At 46.6% G+C, this 26,547-nt stretch overlaps 1 long non-coding RNA gene across 1 annotated transcript; it reads left to right on the forward strand.

Moving 5' to 3' along the window:
* The first annotated feature begins 531 nt into the window (after window positions 1-531).
* On the forward strand, window positions 532-25,307 carry LOC118545117 (uncharacterized). The gene is made up of 3 exons (XR_013444552.1): window positions 532-647; window positions 12,973-13,031; window positions 20,753-25,307. It is a non-coding gene; the product is annotated as an uncharacterized LOC118545117 (long non-coding RNA).
* Window positions 25,308-26,547: the final 1,240 nt, after the last annotated feature.

Here is a 26,547-nt window from a genome sequence, read left to right on the forward strand (position 1 = left end):
AAAGACAAAGATGAATTAGAAGTATTAAGAAAAGATTTATGAATAACATGGGAAATAAGCCCAAATTAGCCTGAGAGGGAGAAAATCCTGTCTGCAGAGCCCCATCTGGTGGCCAGGAGGACTCACTCTGGGCTTTGAGCAGTGGCACCAACTCACAAAAACATGGAGAACTCATGAAAACCTGAAACATAAGAATGGGGGAGGCTTTGGAGACCATTTGCAGAGTCCTCTGACTTCCAGATGAGGAATAGGAAGCCCCACTTATAAACACCCCCCGCGCTTGGTTACTGTGCTGACCCCCGGGGCCCATGTCCCTGCATAGCCATCCCTTTCTCTGTCGGCAAGTGAGGGTCAACACCTGTGAAATGCATCGTCAATCCCTTTTATAAAAAGGAGACTCTTTTTTTTTTTTTAAGCAAAGAGTTCTACTCAACATTAAAACTGTAAATTCCCATTTGCATACATGATAAACCCTATCTTAGAGTGATGTGTTCTGGCTTGTGAAAAGATCCGTTCCAATGTGACTCTCCTAGGTAAATCTGTCGGTGGATAGAGTCTCCCGAGCCCACTGTTTCCTTGCACAATAATGGAAATTCAGGCATCAGACAAGTTAGGACGGTGACTTCTGGTCTACCCAGGAGATTAAGGTAATATTTTTTATTCTTTTTCTTTTAAGTTTTTATTTAAATTCCAGATAGTTAACAACAGTGTAATATTAGTTTCAGATGTACAATATAGTGGTTCAACAATTCTATATATTACTCAGTGCTCATCATGGTAAGTGCCCCCCTTAATCCCCATCACCTATTTCACCCATCCCCCACCCACTCCCCTCTGGCAACCATCAGTGTGTTCTCTAGAGTCAAGAGTCCGTTTCTTGGTATGTCTCTTTTTTCTCTTCGCTCATTTGTTTTGTTTCTTAAATTCCACATATGAGTGAGATCATATGGTATTTGTCTTTCTCTGATTGACTTATATCACTTGCATAATACCCTCCAGTTCCATCCATGTGGATGGATGGAATGGTGAGTATTCATCCTTTCTGATGGCTGAGTAATATTGCATTGTATATATGGACCACATCTTCTTTATCCATTCATCTGTTGAAGGACATCTCAGCTCTGTCCACACTTTGGCTACTGTGGACATTGCTGCTATGAACATTGGGGTGCACGTGCCCCTTCAAATCACTATGTTTGTATCCTTTCGGTAAATGCCTAGTAGTGCAATTGCTGGGTTATAGGGTAGATCTATTTTTAACTTTCTGAGGAGCCTCCATACTGTTTTCCATACTGTTTCCCTTTCTCCACATCCTTGCCAACACCTGTTGTTTCCTGTGTGGTTAATTTTAGCCGTTCTGACTGGTATGAGGTGATATCTCATTGTGGTTTTGATTTCTATTTCCCTGATGATCAGTAATTTTTTTCCTTTTAATCAGCTGATATGTCCATAGTTATTGTGAATGGTCTTCGCAATGTATCTATTAGTGTTGTGTTTACCAGCATTCTTGAAGCCTGATCTTCACTTTCATTCTTAGAAACTTTCCATTCTAATAGTATTCCTCCCCGGCTACTGAGAACCTGGCATACCAGGGACCAGGAAGGGGACAGAGGGAAAAGATCCACATCATCACCCGGGAAGGTATGGCAACACAGAGGTGAGCTCTGCGTCCCTCAGCACACTGCCTGGGGCTGGCTATGCCTCCATGACTTTGTTTGCTTCACACCTCCTCTGCCCCCCATGGCTCACCTAACTATTCCCCAGATTTTCTTTTCTGGATTGTCGGGGTATGACACTTACGGGCCCCACACCTATAAACAATGCAGAGCTCAAAAGACAACACCGCACATAATAGTCTGCCGGTTTTAATAACGACTCCATCCTTGCGTGTTGATTACTACCAGATGGTCAGAGGCCGTTAAGCAAGCCGGCTGAAAACCACAATAAATCCATGGGAGCAACGGCGTAGAGAGGGAGCCAGGCTTTTACACCATGGGAGGGACTCCTCATTCAGTAGTAAACAAGAAGCCAGGCTGGTGTCTGCAGACTTCTCATGGCTCCCACATTATTCGTCCGGCACTCGCTTCCTCTTGTCCCTCTCACTCAAGTATCCGATGCTGCGCTGCATCTCTTCCCCTGGCACAGCAAACTGACTTTGTTCATTGGTGGAGAAATGCCTTTCCTCCACTTGTCTACTGTCCAGATTCTTCGTATGCCTTCCACCTGCTGTGGGTTGAATTGAGTCCCTGTCTCTTTCCAAAATAATGCTGAAGTCCTAAACCCCAGGCCCTGTGAATGTGACTCTATTTACAAATAGGGGCTTTGCATATGATCGCATCAAGGTGACATCGCGAGGGTGGGCTCAAGTCCAATATGACTGATGTCCTTATAAGATGAAGAGAAGAGACCGAGATAAACACCAACAGAGAGAAGTCCGAGTGAACACATAGGTGCACAGGGGACGTGATGTGGACCTGGAAGCACAGATGGGGTGTAGTGTCCCCAAGCTGAAGACCACAAGCAATGGCTGGCAAACACTAGATGCTTGCTGAAGGCACACATAGAATACTCTCCCTGAGCCTCTAGGAGGAACCACCCCTGCCCACACCTGGACTGCCCATCTCCAGCCTCCAGAGCCAAGACAGGACACATCTCTTGTCTTACGCCCTCTGATTTGTGGCACCCTGTGATGGCAAGCAGCCATGGGGAAGTCACTAAATGTCCCAACACAGATGCCACCGCTCCGTGAAGCCTTCTCTGACATGGCTGGTGCAATTGGCTGTGTCTTCTTGTGTGTTCCTGCAATATTCAGATCATAGTTCCCTGGAGCCAAGTCACTTGGATTCAAACCTGAAAATCTCCTTGGGGGTGGATCATGGTGGTGGGGGGTGGAGATGCGTACTCATTGATCTTCCCAGAGGGGCCCTAGCTGTCCATCCTGGGGCCAATGACTGCAGAGTTGGTTGGTGTGTCACCCAATGGACTCTTCATTAACTGTACACATGGTCTAGTTCTGCCCTTTCTGAAATGAACACGTCACCCTTGTAGCCCATCCTTTCCCTGCCATCACTGCCCTTGTTCCTCCTGTCCCACACGTGCCTCTTACACTGGCTCCTGCCTCCACAGGACATGGCATGCACCCAGGTGAACCATGTTGCCATCACTAAATACAAAGAGCACCAGTCTGCATCTTCTTAACCCCCTTGTGGCGTCGGTGGTACCTTTTTTTTTTAAGATTTTATTTATATATTTGTTTAGAGAAAGAGCATGAGTTGGGGGGGAGGTGGGGAGGAGCAGAGGGAGAGGGAAAAGGAATCTCAAGCAGACTCCATGCTGAGCACAGAGCCTGACACGGGGCTCCATCTCACGACCTTGAGATCATGACCTGAGCCGAAACCAAGAGTCAGAGGCTCAACTGACTGAGCCACCCAGGGGCCCCCATGTTGGTGATTCTTACTTTAAAGCTTAGTCACTTTTATGGTTGCCGATCCCCGTCCACCTACTCTAGCCATTCTGTTTCTTCTCTTTTTCTATCTTGGTGTGAAATTTGTATAACATAAAAAAAAAATCAAAGTGTTCAGCGGTGTTGAGCACATGCACCATGTTGTGCAAAGACCATCTGTTGTGCCAGAGCATGACCCCAAATGGAAATGCTGCACCCATCAAGTATCCTTCCCCACCCGCCTCCCTCCTACCCCTGGACGCCAGTACTGTTTTCCTCTCTGTGGATTTCCTTATTCTAGGTATTGCGTATAAATGCAACCATGCAATGTGTGGTCTTCTGTGTCTGGCTTCTTTTACTTAATGCTTTCAAGGTCTGTCCACATTGTAGCATGGGCTAGAGTGTCATTCCTTTTCAAGCCTGAGTAATATTCTGCTGTATGGCTAGACCACATTCTGTTTATCTGTTCATCCATCCGTGGACATTTGAGTTGTCTCCACCTTTTGGCTGTCGTGAATAATCCTGCTATGAAGATGGGTGTGGGAGTTTTATTTCCTACACCTATTCCCAGTTTTGGGGCGGGTATATATTTACAAGTAGAATGGGTGGGTCATAGGGTGACTCTACGTTTTCACGTTTTTGGCACTGGCAAGCTCTGTCTTGATCACTTTTCCACACCTGGCACTCTGGTCCCTGGCTCCTGGGTCTGGTCCTGTTATCTTTTCATTGCCCACATGCTCACATTCGTGGTTGCCATTACGTCCCAAACCCCACGTGCCCACGTTATCCCTGGAACTCACTGCATGCAAAACCAACTGACCCTTTTGGGTCTTTTCCTGGCCCCAGAAGAAACATCATACATGCTTATTTCTATAGTTTGCCTTGAGATGGTCATCTGCCTCACCTTCCAAATCTAGTTCCCCTCTTGTGTTCCTGATCTTAGCCAATGGAACCTACTGTCCCCCTAAGTGCCTCATGTAGGGTTGTGGAGGTCTCCCTTGCATCACTAATTTCTTCTCATGAATTATAGATTCTGCCTCCTAAAGACATCTCAAGTCGACATTCCTCTTCCAGCATGTCATCAGGGTGCTGCTGTCTCAGTGAGTACCTTTTTATCTGTGCCACCAATGCCTTGGACCATTCCAGTACCTTCCAAGGTGGTTCCTTAGTCCTGTGTCCTCTAAGCCTCCAGTTGAGAAGCCATTCATGGCCATCTTTCTAAAAACACATTCAAATTGCATGTTCCCAGGTTGGCCTCCCCAGCGAGGTGGCTGATATGATCATCTTTATTCACACACCTGCCTCTAGACCCTAGAACAATGTGCAGTATAGGATATGTCTTCAACATGTGTATATGAGCAGGTGCACGCTATTTATGTAGCTCAAAAGGACATCCGGCAGGTGTCCACTCACACCACAGGTAGATGTGCTCATCCTTCTAAGGGGAAGTTCAAACACCAACACACAATTCCATTTTATCTTCAACAAGCACCCTGACCCAGTTAGCTCCTGCTTTACTCCCAGCTTCAGCGTGAACATTCAAAGTACTGTCTACACATTTTCTCTTCTCTCCAGTTAGGATGTGGATTTCTGATCTGTATTTCCTTTCTGGCTTTTTTTTCCCATTTGGAATGTGTTTTTTTTTAATCAAGTTTTTTATTTTAATGGCACCATAGTTAACATCCAGTGTGATATTAGTTACAGGGGTACAATCTAGTGATTGAACACTTCCATCCATCACCCGGTGCTCTCCATTCTGACTTTTTACACACACAGGGGTGCCATGTTATTCTGCTTTGGTGATGGCAAATTTCATGTATCATTTTCTTCCCAGATCTTGGCAAACCACTTTTATTTAAACCCTTGCTCCATCTATCTGGACTCACTCATTCATTCATTCACTCATTCATTCAGCAAAGTCAAGTTTTACCAAGGGATCTTGGATAAGGATCAAAGTGCTTTCTTTGTGAAATGTAGTTGTTTTTGCTCTGAAATCTTACTTTGTCTCATTTGCAGGAAGATACAGATATTCCTGGTTTCCTTGTCCTTTGCTATCCCCCAAAGCCTTCAATTCTTTGAGGGCAGAGACTGTGGATTATTTGCCCCAAACACCCACGTGGTGCTTGGAACTTAATGGAGATGATTGGTGCCAGAAAACATGGCAGACAAATGCAGGAAGAGGATGGATGGGGCTGGCATGGCAGGGCTGTAATCATAACCACAGGCTTTTGTCATGATCCGTGCTGTCCTGGCTGTGCTCCCAGGCCCTCTCCTGCCCCATTCTCCCAGCGGTCCCCATCTCCTCCCATGATAATGACCAAGCTATTGCACCTTTGCATTTGTCGTTCGATGGGAGGATGATTCCACCGTCATCCCTGGCACGTACACACCCTGATCGGAAACACCCACTCATTACCCCTCCCATTTCCACAAGATGTTATTTGTCACTTGTCAGTGGACGAAACATGGCATCATATCAGATTCCGAATCAAAGTCACTGCAGGTCCCTGGATTCTTGCTGAGGCCAGTGTGGCGGGGGGGGGCGGGGGGAGGCAGCCACGTGGGTTTGTGTGTGGTTCCTGTCAGCCACACTTCCCATATTGCTGTGTTCTCTCCACCAGGAGGCCAGCAGATGCGGTGGCTCTGTCCACACTTTCTACCTGTTTCTACAGAAATTCGTGGTCCTGATGATACATCTGTGCATTTCACATTTTTCTTAAGTATATAGTTTGAATTTTGAAAAGCGTTGGGGGCAGATAGTAGAGGAAGTACAGGATGAAATGGGATTCCACAAAGCATTTGTTAGAGAATGGGACTTTATGCTCATTGGTATATAAATATTGTATATTTGTATATAAATAGTGTGTATTTGATTATAGCTCAGACCTCAGTCCAGTGGGATCTTCTAAACTCTGGAATGTCTGTCAAGACTCCCAATCTGTATGTATACATGATGAAATATTATTCAGTCCCTTGAGAAAGAAGGAAAGCCCGCCATTTGCAACAACATGGATGGACCTGGAGAGTGTTACGTGAAGTGACATAAGTCAGATAGAGAACAAATAATGCACAGTATCACTTGCACTTGGAATCTGAAATAACCAGACTCATGGAACCAGAGGCTAGAATGGTTGTTGCCAGGGACTGGGGGGAGCAGGGGGGAAATGGGGAGATGCTGGTCGAAAGGTGCAAATGTTCAATGATATGGTAAGTTCCAAAGATCTAGCATCCAGCATGGTGACTCTAGCTAACAATGGGTTGCTTGGTGTTGTGTGTGCCCCGCGTTGGACACAATAAACCTGCTATACACATCAGTGTGCAGATTATGGTGTAGATGGATGTTGTTAGCTCATTTGGGTAAACACAAATCTGCCACCTTGTTGCAAACGTGACAGCCTTCATGGACTAACTCCAGTGTGGTTGTGGGATTGTTCAGGGCCAACTGGCAGCATTCCTCAGTAATGGTGGTCATTGTTCATTGGCTGGTTTCTTGAGAGGTAAAGACATTGCCCTAAAGCACCGAGCTGGCTGGAAACCAAGGAAGAGTCAAGACAAAACCTATAAGGGTTATAAGAACGCGGTCTCTGGATGTTGCCCTGAGGGCATTGGAGAACCAGCCAAAGGTGGGCATCAGTGTTTCCTAATCTCAATGCCAGTGCAGGCAGGTCATAGGAGACCCCTCCCCAAGCAAGCATGGGACTGGCTTCATCCCAGCATGAAGAATGCCCACTGCCAAACCGAGAAAGACGTCAAGTATCTTGTCAGGAAAACAAATACCCAGAAAACAAATCACTGCAAAAGAAGCAAGACGCCACAAAGAAACAGAATCACCAGGCAAGCTATGGCACAGACCCTCCAGTGAAAGCCAAGATGAGCCAGAAAAAACAGGATGTTTGCACAGACTCAGAATATCTCCCCGAAATTTCTATTTGCCCCTGCATATAAAGCATACAAAAATTTAACACGCCAAATGCACACAGAACGTTAAACATCCCTCACAAGTTCGGTTGATGCCAGGAAGGCAAAGTTGGGCAAGCGCTTTCAACAATCGGGAAAGAGTTCTTAACACAGAGGACAAAACCACATGCTCTCTCAATATGTGCCGAATATTTGGGTACAGAATTTGGGCGGGTTTAAGAGACTCACGGTGGCAACAAAGGACAAAACCCAGCCGTGGGACCCGGACACATCCTCTGGCTTCCAGGGTCTTGGCGAGGGGACGGTATTAATTTCCTCCTCGCAGCGGGGTAGCAAAGATTAGAAATGACGCGGTCCAGAGTCATGGAGGGCGGGATAGCGTTTGCTGTGAATTCCCCACCTCTGTGCTTTCCACACACCAGCGTTTTGGGGCCAGCACCGGAACCCAGATTCTGGCAAATGGGAATGATCATGTGCAACGGGGCGCCGGCATCTGGCCGCCACCGGATGTAATTACATCTGCAAGACCAGGGGATCCTTCCTCCGTGCCAGAGCTCCCCTGTGCGGCTTTGCTTAAAGTCCAAATCCCCTTTATGCACATTTTGCATTGGGGGCAAGGCAATGTCTTCTCTGTCTGCAAGCCTCCCTCTGTCCCACTGGTATGGTCACACACCTGTCATTTCCTATCTGTGGAGCTCCCAGGGTGGCCTGGGTGGGCAATTCGTGCTATTTATTCTGAGTTTTATTAAATTCTGCAGGTGCCAGGGCGTGGTGGAGAATTGATCTGTGACCTCCAGCCTTGTGAACACCTGTTTGTATCTTCACACATCGTGTCCCCCCACCCAGGACCCCAGCTCAGAGCAGCTCCCCGTTCCTACCCTTCATGGCACTCACAGAATTCATTAATTACTCTTTTTCATAATTAGCAGTCTTTTTCTCTTTAGTCAAGGTTTAGATTTACGGAAAAACTGAGCACATAGTACAAAGAGTTCCCAACTACTCTCCCACACAATTTTCCTCTACTCTTTACATTTTGTGCATTTGGGATATTTGGTGCACCTGTTACAAAGGATGAGCCAATGTTGATGCATGGTTACTAACCAATGTCCATACTTGATCTTAGGGTCACTGCTGGTGGTGTTTGTTCTGTAGGTGTAGACACATATATAATGATAGGTACCCATCATTGTATCACACAGTGTTTTCCCTGCCCTACTACTCTGTATGATCCCATAATCCTGAATACACATCATTATACATTTGTCCGAACCCACAGAAGGCATGTTTGCCCGCTGCGGTGTGTTCTCAAGGAGGCAGGCTCCGTTCTCTGTCCGTACTGCACAAGGGTCCCATGGGGTAACGTTGTCACTGTCTGGTAGGTGAAGAAATGGACACCTGGGATGTCCCAGCTCTTTTCTCAAGGTCACGAGCACAGGGAATGGTGCAGAAAGAATTCTAATCCAAGTTCAGGACCGCAACTACTCATTCATTCACTGATGCTTCCATGCAATGGGTATTTATTCAGCACCTTTTGTATATACCAGGCTCTGGGTACTAAGGATGTAAGGCTGAAAAAAAAAACCAAAAAACAGGAATCAGTAAAATACGATGATCTGTGTGCATCACTGTGTGTGCGTAGAAGAAAGAAGAAACAGAGAGAAATGGAGGGGAACACACTTAGTATAAGTTAAAAAAGACTACGGTTTCTCCATAATAAGATAAGAAAGTAAAAGCCCTAAGAAAATACAGGTGATTGAGACATGGTCCCTTGACAAGAGCTTGCTAAGGACGTCACCAAATCTTTAAGTTCCTGCCTCTCTCCCCCTCAATAGCCCACTAGCTTGTGGAAAGAGAGAAGCCTGGAGCAGGAAACCTGGTGGATTTGTAATGTCACCCAGCACACACGGTCATTCCCGGGTCACCCAGCACCTGCTCATCTCCAGGTCACCCAGGACACCTGCTGGTCCTCAGGTCACCCAGCACAGCTGTTGGTCCCCAGGTCACCCAGTGCACCTGCTCATCCCCAGGTCACCCAGCACTCCTGCTGGTTCCCAGGTCACCCAGTGCACCTGCTCATCCCCAGGTCACCCAGCACACCTGCTGGTCCCGAGGTCACCCAGTGCACCTGCTCATCCCCAGGTCACCCAGCACACCTGCTGGTTCCCAGGTCACCCAGCACACCTGCTGGTCTCGAGGTCACCCAGTGCACCTGCTCATCCCCAGGTCACCCAGCACACCTGCTGGTCCCAAGGTCACCCAGTGCACCTGCTCATCCCCAGGTCACCCAGCACACCTGCTGGTTCCCAGGTCACCCAGCACACCTGCTGGTCTCGAGGTCACCCAGTGCACCTGCTGGTCCCCAGGTCACCCAGTGCACCTGCTCATCCCCAGGTCACCCAGCGCACCTGCTGGTCCCCAGGTCACCCAGTGCACCTGCTCATCCCCAGGTCACCCAGCGCACCTGCTGGTCCCCAGGTCACCCAGTGCACCTGCTCATCCCCAGGTCACCCAGCGCACCTGCTGGTCCCCAGGTCACCCAGTGCACCTGCTCATCCCCAGGTCACCCAGCGCACCTGCTGGTCCCCAGGTCACCCAGTGCACCTGCTCATCCTCAGGTCACCCAGCACAGCTGCTGGTCCCCAGGTCACCCAGTGCACCTGCTCATCCCCAGGTCACCCAGCACACCTGCTGGTCCCGAGGTCACCCAGTGCACCGGCTCATCTCCAGGTCACCCAGTGCACCTGCTCATCCCCAGGTCACCCAGCACTCCTGCTGGTCCCCAGGTCACCCAGTGCACCTGCTCATCCCCAGGTCACCCAGTGTACCTGCTCATCCCCAGGTCACCCAGTGCACCTGCTCATCCCCAGGTCACCCAGTACACCTGCTGGGCCCCAGGTCACCCAGCACACCTGCTGGTCCCCAGGTCACCCAGTGCACTTGCTCATCTGCAGGTCACCCAGCACTCCTGCTGGTCCCCAGGTCACCCAGTGCACCTGCTCATCCCCAGGTCACCCAGCACACCTGCTGGTTCCCAGGTCACCCAGCACCTGCTCATCTCTAGGTCACCTGGTGCACCTGCTCATCCCCGGGTCACTCAGAGCACCTCCTTTTCCCCAGGTCACCCAGCACACCTGCTCATCTCTAAGTCACGTGGTTATTCCTGGGTCACCCAGTGTACCTTGTCATTCCCCAAATCCCCTCTGAGGATCATCCCCCACGAAGCTTTTGGAGGCTCTTCTTTGTCTTAATTGCACACGTGGAGAAACACAGAAGCAAATACCAGAACAGACGGAAGACCGTGGGAAGACTTCCTAGCTCATCAGACCAGCACGGATGTCAGGTTTCTAGAGACCCCTACGTCTGGTGAGGGTCTTGTGGCTTTGGGCCACCAGAGCTAGGTTCTCCTCAGGTCCTGCAACCCTGGGGGTTGAAAGGCATGGCCCCGTTCTGCACTTGCCACGCACAGAGTTCTCATCCCGCACACACGCACATGCACACACCGTCATGTGAAGCTTCCCCGCTCAGTCGAGAGGTGCTGTGCAAAACACCCAGACCGTGGTGAGGCCATTTCCGGGCTGTAGAGTGCCCCATGGAATGGCCGGATTCCTTCTTCATTTCAGGTCAGTAGTGCTGGACCGATCGGCTAGCTTTGCAAGTGAGCATGGTGCTCCACAATAGAAAGACCTTTGAAACATTGAGGGAAGGGACCCAGAGGATGGCATTACCAAGGGGATAATCGTCCCCTGACACACAGATCCGTGCCTGGTTCTGAAGCAGGAGGAGCTCTGAGAGGCTGGGGTATATTTAAGGCAAGATCACTGTGCAAGAGAAAAAGGAGGCTATAGATTTCGGGGGATGACAGAGGATGACTCCCTCGGTTCTGAGCCTCTGGGTCTGTCCATGGATGCCTGGGAGACGTGAACCACGCTCTGGGCTCGTGCACCTCTACCATCCACTGCTCTGCTCATTGGCTCTCCAGTGTTTGCAGCTCTGCAGGCTTGAGTCCTTCATCTGTAATTAACAGCGATGTGCAGGCACTCAGGGTTTGGACATCCAAGTCCGACCTCCTAATATGGGGACTCAGTGTCTCCCGTGTCTATTTGTAGTGACATCCCCGTCACATTTCACAAAGATTTTAAGGGAAACCATCACTCTTGATGCACAATTTAAAAGCTGATTCTTTAGCCATCCATATGGAATGAAGGGAATTATCTGTACAAACAATTTTAGAAGCTGGACTAACTAGAAAGGTTTTCTTTTGGCGGAGGGAGGCTTTTCTTAAAAAGTTCTGTTTTTAAGTAATCTCTATACCCAACATGGGTCTCGAACTCACAACAGTGAGATCAAGAGTCTCATACTCCACGGACTGAGCCAGCCAGGCGCCCCTCACTAGGGAGATTTGGCATTTTTTGTTTTGTCTTATTGCTTTAAAAATATTGTTTTATTGCTCAAAAAAATATGTTTTGGTTGTTGTGTGTTTTTTCGAGGAGAGGGACTCTCTTGGGTTGGGGTGGGGCGCGTTCTGGGCAGACTGCTCTGGCAGTCCTTCAGAAAGGGGGTTAGGTGGGAGACCACTCGTAGGCTCTGGAAAGCCTGCATTAGGGGAGTGCACAGGGTCAGTGGAGAGAAGAGAATGGTGTTACGGAGATAAAACCAGGACTGTGGGAATGAGTGTGGGTTTCGAAACAGCAGGGAGTTAACTCAAAGTCAGCCATTAGCCTGGAATTGCCCAGGGCCAGACCCGGAAAGGTGGAGAAGAGGGTGTGGGGACAGAACTTAATGAGTTCCAGTTACAGACGTAGGTTCAAGGACCGTGCGGAAACATCTGGGCGTTCCCTTGCCTGGATGTGTTTGGGCCACCGGAGAATGATCTGGCAATCGCCCCATCTTGGATCCCGTGTCATGTGGTCCTCTGGTCTTCAACAAGGGAGCCATGAATGCACAGTGGGGAATGCGTGGTTCCCTTCAACACGCACTGTTGGGCAAATTGGATATTCACGTGCGAAATAATGAAATTGGACCCTTGTCTGACCGCCCCCCCCCACACACACACAAATTAGCTCAAGATGCATTAAAGACTCAAACCTGCAATCCGAAACCTTTAAACTCAGAGGAACACACAGGGGAAGGGCTTTCTGATGCTCGTCTCAGTAATGATTTCGCAGGTGGGACACCGAAAGGACAGGCAACAAAAGCAAAAACAGAAGGACTGTTGCCTCGAAGAAAAACGTTACACAGCAAAAGGAATGATCACCAGAGGAAAGACACGATCTTTAGAATGGGAGGAAATATTTGCAAATCACGTATCTGATCCTACAGAGCTTGTATTTGGGGCATGGTAGACCACCTTAAAAAAAAAAAAAAAAAAAAAAAAAAAAAAAAAAAAAAAAAACCCAGCCACTACCCAAAATAGATTGTGAGTATTTGCTTTATGGTAAGAGTTCTTAATTCTGATTTATCTGTAAAAATCCACCAATTTATCCTAAGGATGCAAACAGATTCACTCGGTGTTACTGTTACTGTATTATGTGGTTTCTAGTCTCCCTGGGGAATAAAGAAGTCTCTCTCTCTCTCTCTCTCTCTCTCTCTCTCTCTCTCTCTTGATTTTCCAGGTGGTTGGTGGCATTTCATTGATTCTATGGAGGACCCTTCACATTTGTGCTCCTGATGGGTAAGTCCATCCGTCCTTTGTCGGCTGCATAATGCTCAGCACTCTTGACGCAAACCTCCCAGCTTCCCCGAGTGGCTCCCTGAGCCTCACAAATTGGATTCTGTGTTTCTGAGAACCATCTGTGGGCACTCAGTGGTTCTTTTGCTTTTCATCAAATATCTTTGAAAATTCTCCAAACACGTGTATCTTCCTGCACCAAGTTCACACTTGGAGATCGTCCAGGAGGGAATCCCATGCCTCGTTTTGGTTGTAAATGAGGGTGGTAGACTCAAAGTTCACTTTTCTGGGGTGATAAAGCAAACAGCTGTAGCTTTGCACTGAGCCAGAACAAAACTGGAGAGCCATCAACACAAACCTGCACCCCGCCGGCTCCACAGCAGGACGAAGGCTCCCTCTTCTTCCGACGTTCCCGTCTGGGCACCACAGAGAGACAACAGGGATTGAGCATAGGTCCAGATGATTAAATGCATGCACAAAATTCCCATACATAATGGAGACTCCATTTTGGTTGCTAGCATTAATCAAACTAGCCTGGCATTTCCTGCCAAGTCTATGAATGTGCAATTGGTAGTATGTTGTTTGGGAAAGAGAAGGCCACTCTTCCAAAAAAAATTGAGCTTAAAGATTGGAAATTGTACATTGAACTCAGAAGAGGCATGCTCAGAATTATGACTCTGTGTTCAAGCTTTAACAAATGCTTTGACTTTTTATGGTCTTGACCTACAGAGCCCAGCTCATCCATTCCAGTTTGCTTAGAAACATTACAATTTCTGATTTTCTTTTTTTTTTTTTTAAGATTTTATTTATTTATTTGACAGAGAGAGAGAGCGCGTGACAGAGGGAACACAAGCAGGGGGAGTGGGAGAAGGAGAAGCAGGCTTCCTGCGGAGCAGGGAGCCCGATGCGGGGCTCGATCCCAGGACCCTGGGATCATGACCTGAGCCGAAGGCAGACGCTTAACGACTGAGCCACCCAGGCGCCCTACAATTTCTGATTTTCAAATGGAAAAATCAGGCTAGTGATGCTGCCTCCTTTTGATGAGAGACACGGATGTCAGGTCAGGCATTTTCCTACAGTCATCCCCTTCTCAAACCAATTATTTTTGGCCTCCTTTTGGACCTCAAAATAGGACCAATGACAAGTAGGGAAATGTATATAAAGATAAGTCAATTTATACATTTTTAAGATACAAGCAACAGCAGATGAAAGAATCAGTTCCCGCCACGAAAAGCAGGCACACTGTATTAAAGATTTGATGTTGACGTAAATGGAATTAATTCTGTGAGATCTTTCGTACTTCCCCAGCAGATTTTGTAACTCAGTAGAAAAGCTTGAAATATGCCATGAACTGTATGTTCCTGGGACAATCCTAAATGCGAGTCCGTTCAGGATATCTTAGTAGTTCAGACTTGGTATGCCACCATGGGTAGTGGAAGGACCCAATGCAAGAAGTGGGTGGGTTTTCTCATTTCTCGTGATCCCATCCTGGGTTCGTAACTGTTCTCCAGTGAGCCAACCCCAACCTAATTTCAGTGCCAATGGTATATTCCATTTTAGGTAGAATTAAAGAATTAAATAAATAAGAGCACAAATAGTGGGCAAAACACAAGCATAAAGTGGACCACCTGCACATGCCACAGAAATGGACAATTCCAAGGAGTATCTACCCCACTCGTTCTCAGAATTCACTAATTTATTCTGCTTTCTAAAGAGCATGAAAATAATCTCCTCTGAAAAATCAGGCAGCAGGTCTTCCGACTCTTGATCGGCAGCTAGAGAAGAGCATGTTCGCTGAGTTCGATTTGGGAGAATTGCAGTGTGAACCCACAGGCATTGTCCTCCCATCGCTGGGTTGGATTAGGCTAACACACCATTTGCTAGCCCTCAAAGGGGTCAAAACGTAACACAAATCAACTAGGCTCGGTGTTCTTCCCCTAAATCAGTTGGAGGAGGCCAGTTTTAATAACGACCCCAGGGGGGCCCCCTGGGTGGCTCAGTCATTGGGCATCTGCCTTCGGCTCGGGTCGTGATCCCAGGGTCCAAATAGCAACCCCAGGATCTTAGTCCAACAAAAGTGTATGTGTCCCCAGGACATGCATGTTCTCTACACGCTGACATAGGGATCCAAGCTGACACGGTGGCTACACTATGTAAAACGCCGCCCTCCTTAGTTAACATGAGCAGAGAAAGACACTGGGGAGTCACGTGTGGGCCACACACCGTGCGTGTTCGCACACACCAACATTGCACCAGGCAGGACCACTCACGTGGCATTTCCCTGCAAGGCATGCTGGAAAGTGTGGGGAGCAGATGGAGCTGTCAGTGGGCACCAGTCTCTGCCCCAAACTCTCAGAACTCAGATCCCCTGACTGCAGCCAAACACCAAAACAAATGCTCGTAAATACTAATTCTGTCCTCATCCTGGGAGAAGTCCAGATGTTGTATAGGAATTTCAGGCCAACAGCTCTACAGAGCACAATGGTAGATGTCAGGTAGATGTGAAGATACCAAGGAAGGTATCAGTGTAGTCCTTGGTCAGTGCAGATTCCAGGCAGTATGGACGATGGCTGGAATTAGGCACCCCCGTGAGGATGGCGGCCATCACAACAAACAAACAACAAAGAACAGGATATAACAAGTGTTATCAGGGATGTAGAGAGATGGGAACCCTTGTGCATTGTTAGTGGGAATGTAAAATGGCGCAACTGCTGTGGAAAACAGTTATGGCGGTGCCTCAAGAATTAAAAATAGAACAATCCCGTGATCCAGATCTGGGTGTATACCAGAAATAACTGAAAGCAAATGTCTTGGAGAGACATTTGCACACCCATGTTCATAGCAGCATTATTCACAATAACAGGAATGTGGAAGCAACTCAAGTGTCCATCAACAGATGAGTGGATGAGCAAAATGTGGGTCCATGCACATGGTGGAATATGACGCAGCCTTGGAAAGGAAGGATGTTCTGCACCTGCTATGACGTAGATGGACCTCAAGGACATGGTGCAGCGTGACATAAACCAGACACAGAAGGACAAATCCTGTGTGATTCCACATATACGGGGTCCCTAGAGGAGTCCCATCCACAGAGGGAGAGTAGGTGGTGGGGCCAAGGGCTGAAGGAGGGGGGATGAGGACTTAGTGTTTGATGGGGACAGAGCTTCAGTTTGGGGAGATGGAAAGTTCTGGGCATGATGGTGGGGATGGTTGCACAACAGTGAATATGCTTCATGCCCCTAACAGCATATTGCCACATGATTAAAATGGCCAATTTTTTTGTTATAAATGTCTTAATTCAGTTACAAGGAATCGGAGAGCCCCAATACAAGTATATAAGGCTGTTTTTCATTTACCACTTAGTCCTTGGAAGGTAGAAACCCAGTCCCTCCATAGACAGTGCAGCCCTGAGTGGACCCCGTGTTCTGTCCCAGCCCCTGTGAGTCTGTCTGAGGGGCTGGAGACAAGGTCACACGGCCACCAGACACTCAGCCACATACGGTGCGCAAAGCCATGGTGGCTAAATTGAGGCTTGTGATGTGTCCGTCAGACAAGTGAATTGATTATCACTCTTTTAGCTTGGGAAAACTAAGGATAAGTGTCCTCATTTGGAGGGGACAGATGGGCAGATGGTCGTGAACAGAGAGTACAAGAAATGTCTGAGATGGCTCAGACAGGGGCAGAGGAAGGAATGTGCTTTCTTAAGCCTCGTGTGTATTTGTGCAACATTTTAAGGGATATTTTGAGAACTCTTCCTCTTGCAAACAAGGCTTATGTGTGCCTTTTAAAAAGTAGAGAGATCCAATTGCATGAAAATGCAATTAATTTCTGCAATCTTGCTTGAGCCTTGGGCCCATCAAATCCCTTTATAGAGCATGGAGGGCACCCCAGTTCATAGATCTGGACATCCCAGAAACTTGGCAAGGCACCTGCCAGATATACAGGTGAGCCTATTGGGAGGCACACTGGGACCTCAGAGGCACAGACTGGGTGGGAAGGAGCTATGGTAAGCAGGATTCTGAGGTGGTCTCGAGATTTCTGTGCCCTAGTGCACAACCCTGTATCATCCCCTCCCCTGGAGTATGAGCAGGACCCATGGACATGACAGATGTCCCTCCCCTGCTGATGTTACTAATCAGGTAACTGTGACTTCATCAGAGGGAGATTATCCTAGGTAGGCCTGACCTAATCAGAGGATCCCTTCAAGAGAAGGTGAATTCTGCCAACAACAAGAATGAACCATAAGAGAAATTTAGTCTTCAGATGAGAATGCAGCCCCAGCTGTTTCCTTATTGAATTTTTTTTTTTTTTTTTTTTAAACCCTGAGCAGAGGACCCAGGTGACTCATGCCTGGAATCCTGACCCATTGCCATTGTGATATAATGCATCTGTATTGTTCTAAGCTGCTAAATTTGGGGGACATTTGTTACACGGCAACAGCTAATACGGCAGCTGAGGATTGGCAGAGCTGAGGTGGAGGAGGATGCAGGGGATGACCAGAGAACATTTCTTGGGGTCTCTATAAAGGATGGGGTGGCTGGGCATTTCATACCTGGGCTCAGTACTCATAAATTGCTCATTTCCTAGGAACTGTAGGGTAGAAAGTAATCAGAACTAACCAGGGCAGAGCTTTCCATGTCCATGGCCTTGTGAGAGACATCACTTCTGACTCATAGGGGCTCCTTGGATTGAGAACACATCACATCAGCAGGAACTCGGAGCACAGAAGAGAATGCGGTGGACCCTCTGCTCATGCAGACGTGATTAGTTAGGATGAGATTGTGGGATTGGATCCAATATGAGTAGTGTCCTTATAAGAAAACCACAGAAAACCAAAGACAGCAAGCAGATTGGAAGGATGCATCCACAAGCCAAGAGATGGCAAGGATCCCTGGAAAAACCACCGAGTCCTGAAACAGACTCTCCATCAGAGAATCCACACGGAACCAACCTTGCCCTCGGATTTCTAGTTCCCGGAACTGAGAGAATACATATCTGTGATTCAAAGACACCCAGTTTGGTGTTTTGTCATGGCGGCCCTGGGAAACGAATACCCGTCTGAACAAAGGATTTGGATATCAAGCATGATCTCTGTTCAAGGGAATTTCAGCCAAATAGCCAGTAGGTGCAACATTCAACACAGTTGTGTGCAAATTGGTCCAAATCACACAGCGCTTACCAGTGTATCTATTCAATATGACAAGAGGACAGGTTAGTGCCCCCAGATAATTATTTCAAACACCCATTACCGAGTATAAATCTCACCGGGCTGGAGAAAATGATTCCGGGTCCAGCCCCACTGAGATTCTCTGTCTCTGTCTCGGGGCAAGAATATTTCACAGTAGAGGAATATTGGGAAAATTTCCCAACACCTCCTGTCCACAGAGCAAGGGCAGCTTTTCAGGGGGAATAATGGATGATGACCAGCCAACTGGATCCTAGTAGTTGACTCTTCAACATTCAAATATGACAACTCATATGTAGGTGACTCAGAAGATGAATCCTGATGGCAATGAGGCATCTTCAACAAATCTCCACGTCCTCTCCAGTTGGGGTCTGCTGGTGACAAATCATCCTCCTGCCAGTTCATGTCTACATCCTATGTCTTGTCCTCACCTGTGTCTAGTTATAATATGAGAAGCATCAGGCACCAAATACCTTCTGGTGCCCAGCACATCGGTGCAATTATTTTAATAGATTTAGACAGACTTAATTGGGATAAAAGGTGGTCAGAATGCTTGAGTAACCAACTGTAAATCCTACATAACCAGCATTATTAAGGATGAAGGAAGCTTCTGAGAGAAAGAGTAACTCCTTAAAAGAAACCCAAAAACAACCAGTCTACCACACTTGGTGTCTTAGGTCAGGCTGCTGTGACAACATACCATAGACCAGAGGGCTTAACAGCACAAATTTATTTCCGTGCAGTTCTGGAGGCTGGAGGTGTGAGATCCAGGTGCCAGCAAGGTTGGATTTTGGGGAAGATGCTCTTGCTGGCTTGTACACGACCATCTTGTGTCTCTTCATACGACGGACAGATTGAGCTCTTTTCTTGTAAGGAGAGTAATCCCATTGTGGAGCCCCACCCTCATCTGACCCTGATGACTTCCCAAGGGCCCCACCTCCTAAAACCACCCCATTGGGGGAGTAAGCCTTGCACATGTGAATTCTGGGGGGCTGGGGGGAGACATGATTCTCTCCATGCTCCCAGCCTTCCTGTTGTGATAAACAGCATCATCCAGACGCTCAAACCAGAATCATGGAGTGGATGCCTGACTCTTCCTTCTCCTCATCCCCCACATTCAGTACATTTTCAGGCTTTGTCAAGGCATATACTTCCAGTCTGCCCCATAGTCTCCATCATGGCGTCCACCATCTCAGACACAGCCACCACCATCAACCTGGACCATGATCACAATCTACTGCTGTGTTCACTCTCTCTTTCTTATCATTCTCCAAGCACTGATGTAGATGGAGCCTCCATGACTCCATCTGCAGGGACTCGCTTGAATGCCGCGGGCTCTGAGCAACTGTACATCACCGCACTGCACCCTCCAAGACCCGATGATCTCATGCTTCAGCCTCCCCATGTCTCCCTACCTGTCACCTGCCCGGCTGCATCAGGCACACCACACTTCCCTGGGCTCTTTGGACCCCCTCAGTCCTTCCTGCATCCAAGAGATGGATCAGAAGCAATAATTATAGAAATGACAGGAGACAAATGTAGTCTGCCAAACACATTGTCAGAAAAAAATTATGACATTGGAGGTCTCAACTGAAAACAAAACAAAACAAAACAAGACCAAAAAAAAATGGAACCAATCCTAGACATACTCTAATGGATTTCTCAAACCAGATAAAATAAAGAAAACTCTCCAAGGGTCTACAGGGGAATAAAAATAAAACAACAAAAGAGTCAAACTGGTCTAGCTTCATTTCATCTCGGACATTAGAAATGACACAGTGGTATTGGATTGCCTGGCATTGATAGGGGGCAAAAAAAAAAAAAAATCATTATTAATTCCACAGAGGGACTTTTGGGGAATGAGCCATTTCTCCCCAAATACCATTACAATAATTTCAAATACAGTTTATGCAATCCATGGCATTTCACTCAGTAATTGTGCAGTGCTGCAAAGCTGTGTTGCATACAGGGATCTGTGTTAAGGAGTCCTACAGTGAAATCTTTATCCCCTAAAACAGACAGTTTTTGTCACAGTTGATTATTGCATCCGAAATACTTAGAACACAGAAAGAGGGTTTCATTCTTAATCCATGCTTCAAAAAAAAAAAAAGAAAAAAGGCAAAACAGATGATGATTTACAAATGTCTTGCTAAAACTAGGGTGCAGAGAACGTATCCGTGCCCTCACATCTACAAAGCCATGGGACAGGAACAAAATACCCTTAACAGGATTTTCTGACTATGACCAAATATATTTGCATTTTCCTTGGTGAGGGACAAAACCAGAATTGGTGATTTTAATGGTTTCAATACTTCCCTCTGTAGCTTAGTGCCCCCTTCAAGTGGGGGGAAAGTATTCCCACATTAAAATTTAGAATGAAAAACCTTTTTAAGAATTTATGTATTTTCTGAAATCCCCTCAAATGTCATGTGCTACCAAAAAAAAAAAAAAATACATTTGTTTGGGAAAGACAAGCTGGGGTATTTTAAGAACCGAGCATCTATGATTGTGCTGACATCGTTATCCTTTATAATTTCAGAAATTCGGGATGCTCCTTTTACTTTACCGAGGACCCCACCTGACACGTAGGACATGGCATTGGCGTGAACCAAACTCTCAGAGACCTACGCCTGCACCATCCATGCTCAAGGTGAGCTGGAAAATCTGGTGAGCATGCACACTTCCTCGGGAGTGAGTACCGTGTGCATTCTATAAGCTACTTGCTGCAAAATCAGATCCTGGACGTTGACCTTGTCCTACAGGTGTTTGTGGGGGACATAAGAGGGGCCCCCCTGCTGTGCTAATCATATTGAGCACCGTCTGTGGTGGATCCTGCATGAAGGAATCCTACAGTGACATCTTTATCCTCTACATCACACCATTTTTTTCGGAGATTGAAGATCAGGAGATGGAGATTGAAGTCAGCACTTTGTTACAGCACGCTCTCATGGGGGCCCCTGGCAGTTGGACCCAGGAGAGAGGGTACCATGCACCTGGGCCACCTGGAGCCCGATTGGTTCCGAGTCATAGCTGGGCTGACAACAGCTCCGTCAGCCCCTGGCGGGTCTGCTGGACATGCGCCATCCATGAGTGGTAGATAAGATGTCTAGAACAAGTTGCTTGATCTCCACAAGGGCCCTGGGAGGAAGACACTCTTCCGGCCACTTTTTAAAAAAATAAGAACATTGAGACATGGCATTCGAGTCAACCTCCCCTAAGTTCACACGGTTAGCTCATGAGGAAGAGCCCGGATACACAGTCAGAGCGTCAGGGGCACGAAGAAGAAATGAGCGGCGTGCCGGGGCCGAGAGTCCATTTCAAAACATGCTTGCCATCTGTCGGAAAACCCAGATGGCTCAGAAGTTCAGAGGCAGAAGGACCTTCCTTCCAGGGTGGAAATGGATTTGCCCAGAAGCGCTCTGGCTTCTGCTTGGAAGCGCCCAGGGATGAGCTCACAGGAATCTATGTAGTGGCCATGGCTGTCACGTCACTGGTGTGTGATTCTTGGGATTTTCCTCCGAGAAATCAGCGTCCAAGGGTTGGTAGTCCCACTTGTGGTAGTTGAGCTTCGGTAAGGGCTGGTCATGCTAGCAACCCAGTGGTCTCCCCAACCAGACCCTGCAAGGCTCCCCTGAGCCCAAGCTTACATGGCAGGCGGGGAGATGGCAGACTCATGTTGGAATCCCTAAATCTTCCGTGCATTTCCAGGCATAGCAGGTGTAAGGAATAAAAAGGCACTTCCCCCCAAATGGGAGGCACGCTCCTTGTCCACGAAGGGTTCCCCAACCTTGACGTTTGAATGTGAGGTCCTTGGATGTCCAGGGAGAGTTGGTGCAAGAAAGAACCTCAAAAAAGGTGCACCTTCACAATTATGCATAAAGTGTAAGTCTATGTGTGCACCTACTCTAGGAAGAGTGTGCAGAGTTTTTGTTCACTGTGAACGAGATCTTTGAATCCAGGCTTGTAAAGAGCATCAAGGCAGTGGTTAAAAAGATGGGGACTTGCCGCCCCACGCCGTGCCTCTGCCGCTCTTGAGAGGCAAAGGGACACTCGTGAGAAAGCTCATTTGGAGCGCACTCTTGTCCAGACGGGATCTCAGTGCACCTCTGAATTTCTTTTCCTCAAAGCTGGACGGGTCCAGAGAACACACCCGCGGCAGCCCCGGTAACGGAGCGCCGGAGAGGTTTGCAACTAGGATGAGTGTCAGCGGTGGCCGGGACGGGGCTGTTCCCCGCGTCTGAGCTCCTCTCGGGAGCTGATTACAGACCACTTTGCATCATGAGGAGGAGTGATGCGCGCAGGCAGCCCAGTCCATTACCTCCCACCAGCCGCATCCCATGCCCCGCATTTGGCGGTAACTCTGCCTGGCGTGCCTTGTCGCCTCTCGTTAGGCTCCGCGATGCCTCGCTCTATGTTTTCCCGGAGGTGGCGCCTCAGGGAGTTTGCTCCTTCCCGTGGCAGATTGCTCGTGACTTAAATCCTGTTTCCGGCTTCCCGCCAGGATGACAGGTGGTCTGACCGGGAAGGGACTTTGGGGACCTGCGTGTTCAGACTGAGAAACCCAAGTGTCGACAGCAACATGGCAGATTTGGGTGATAGGAACGCATCTGAGCGTTTGCACCTCCGATTATGTCTCAGTTATCGTTCGGCTTGCATCAGCGCACCTGCATGATGCTTGGAGTCCTTAGTGGATACGTGTGTTTACGTGGGTATAAGACACACGTCCGTACATACATATAAATATGTCTTCATCCCCACACGCACACACACCCATCACGTATATACACGCACATACCTGCACAGACACACACACACCAACATACTTTACAAACTACTACGTACAATTTGCCACAACGTATTTTGCAATATCAATGATGTAAAACCTTCCACCCTGGCAGGTGCCATCAAAAAGTTTTTTCTCCGTCGTTCAGACATAGCAATGGGGACTTCTTTATTATTATTATTATTATTATTATTATTATTATTATTGCAAGTGATTTGTTATTTATAATTGAAAGAATCATGTACGATTGCAAGTCCCCCAAACAGCTAGATTCTTGTCTTCAGAAGCATTTTGAATGTACCACCCATTTCTCTGCCTTTACCCCGGACACCTGCTCCCAGCCACCTGGGATGCTTTCTTATGTTTCCATGTATTTTTTTTTCCTTTCCTGCAAGAGCTCATAAATCTTGGGTGGATTTATTCTGTGCTTGTATATGAGCTGGAATACCTATCACCCTCTCGATGGCGCTAAGGTCAGCCCTAAGTAGGGTCAGATCTTGCATTCATCAGGGTTCTCCAGAGAAATAGAACTGGTAGGATGTGTACACGTATACAGACAGATTTTTTTTTTTTTTTTAAGGAATTGGCTCATGCCATACTCAGAGCTGAGTGGTCCAAAATCTTCAGAGTAGACTAGCACGCTAGACATGCAGGAAAGAGCTGGTGTTGCAGCTGAGCTGTGCAGGCCCTGTGCGAGCAGAATTCCTTCTTGCTCAGGGGAAGTCACTGCTTATGCTTTTAAAGCCTTCAACTGATTAGACGAGGCCCACCTGCATTGTGGGCAGCAATCCGCTTCATCCAGAGTCCACTGCTTGAAATGTTAATCTCATACCAAAAAATACATACAAATAAAACACCTTTAAAAGAAACATCCAGAATAATATTTGACCACATCTCTGTGGCTGGGCCACGTTGACACGTAACATTGACCATCACAGATCTCACCGTTCAGGAAGACATCCGTGACAAGATGACTGGAGACCTGGCCAGGACCGGGAGCCAGTGACAGGCTCCATAACGTTTCAAACAGAAATTTTCCATACCAGCAGGGGCTAATCCCCATTAATCAAATATTCACTTGCCACGCAAAATACGTGAATTGGTAAAACTCCCATGTCTCCCTACCTCATGGGCCTGGCATATTATAGCTGCCAGAAGATACAAACATCACTATCTGTTCTTTGTCCCCCTGTACACATCGATAGCCTTGCACAGAAAGTCTGAAGAATATGATGATGCCTTGGTGTGTTTTGTGGCAAAGAATTATTTTTTTCCCTGTGGATCACTTTTGCAGAAATCATACCAGATGTCAGAGTGCACATCACGGCTTCTCAGACATTCATGGGCACACAGTTTCCAGGAATCTTGCAAAAGTGCAGATTCTAATGTAGCAGGTGTGGGGCAGAGCTGAGATCTTGGCGTTGCTAACAAGCCCCCAGGTGAGGTCATTGGTGCAGGTGCATAGGACACCCCCTGGGCATCAGTGGATAGACCTTCATCCTCTGAAATCCAGGACAACACAGAACCAGGCATGAATAGGTTTCTTGATTTCTAGTCTCTATGGGATCTCCGTAGGTGAGTTTCTGTAAGTCCTGGAGTATCATCCAAGCAAGGTGTTGCCTACAACCTGGAGGTCAGGTGTGCTGGAGGAGGCGGCCACCCGGGAAGTCTTCTGCCTGTTAGTTTTGTGCAATCAGGCAAGAAGCATGGCTCATCAACCACAGGAGATAACATTTTGGCCAGCATGTACACATTCCCAAGGCTTCAACCCAAACATCCACCCCTATTAAAATGCTCTCACAGTGCAGCATAAAAAGAGGCAATGAGCAAGCCACCAGGGAACAGAGACAACTTGAGTCAGTAACTCCTACCTGCTTGTAAAGTCCGGGTACACAAATCCGTTCATGACGCCCAGCTACCCCCTCACCCGTGCTCACGAGACATTGTCTAGAACCAACCACAGGGCCTGTGGTGTGCACGCCTGCCTTCCATTCCTGCCCGTGCAGGAATGTTTCGGTGCATTCATCTTGAAGAGGGTGCGTGGAAGACAGAAACCAGACGTATGGCCGATCGCACTGGCCCGTGATCACATTTAAAGAAGGGCAAGTAACAAAATCAGACTTTGGTGTGTTGTGTGCAAATGTACCTTTGTTGTATGGACCAGGCCATGGCTAGTCGCCCAGCTCTGAGCCCATATACCTGGCACCGATGACTTGAAGACCCCTAAAGTTTACCCCAATTTCTATTTCTCTGGATTCCATAACAGTGCACATAATAAGTATATTAGCTATCACTTAGATATATATATTTACATATACATGATAATGCATATGATACTATGTATATAATATATACATAATATAAATTCACTTAGATATATAATATATATTTATATATATATTACAATATATATGATGCAATATATAATATACATATTACATATAGAATACATAATATAAATTTTATATATTTATGTATGCATTATATATTGTATTATGCATTATATATTATATATCATATAGTATATGTAATATATTATCATATAATTATGTATATAAAATTGCATATGATGTATGTATGGTCTAGGGCTTCATTATATAATTATATGACATAATATGTATACATATATTCACATATATACATGCAAATATATAATTATATATGGGTTATATATGTATTATACATATTATATAATATACACATACAAACTATATATTATATAATTATGCATGTTATATAATATAAACATATATGCAAATATATAATTACATATACATTACATAATATATACATATATACACATATATAGAAATATACATACAAATATACAAATACATAATTATATATACATTATATAATATATACATACAAATTATATACATAGAAATTATATAATTATATGTTATATAATATATACACATATATTTGCAAATATATAATTATATATACATTATGTAATATATACATACATAAATTCAAATATATAATTATATATTTTATATACATTATATATGTGTTGTATACTATACATCATATATAAGCATGTTATATATTATATAAATATAAATGTAATAGTACATATAATACACACACTATAATGTATATCATAACATATACATTCATATATGTGTGTGTATATATATCCATCCATCCATGTATATCCTCAATGTCTTAGAAGATGGAAATATCAAATCAATACTGGCATAGCTGCATGCTAGCATATAACCTGGTGATTAAATGCCGGTGAGAAAGATCCGGGAGGCACATTCGTGATGAGTGTGAGCACACACACGTGCGAGCCTGTCTGTGTTCCCTGGGAACTGTGTCCGTGGAAGGCGTGGGAGGATGGGCATGTCGGGGTGAATTTGCTTTGGAAGAGTTTCTGGTGTGGTTTGCAAGCAGCTGATGAGAACCAGATCCACCTGACTTTCTATGTGTTAACTACTAAGCAGCTCAGGAAAGGGAGAAGGCCCAGACCAGCTCCCACCAGACAGTGCCTGGAAGTTGGCTCAAAGCACACTCCCTGCTTGCTTTGTGTGTCCCATTCTCGG

This window comes from Halichoerus grypus, chromosome X, assembly GCF_964656455.1.
Source record: "Halichoerus grypus chromosome X, mHalGry1.hap1.1, whole genome shotgun sequence".
NCBI classification, from domain to species: Eukaryota; Metazoa; Chordata; class Mammalia; order Carnivora; family Phocidae; genus Halichoerus; species Halichoerus grypus.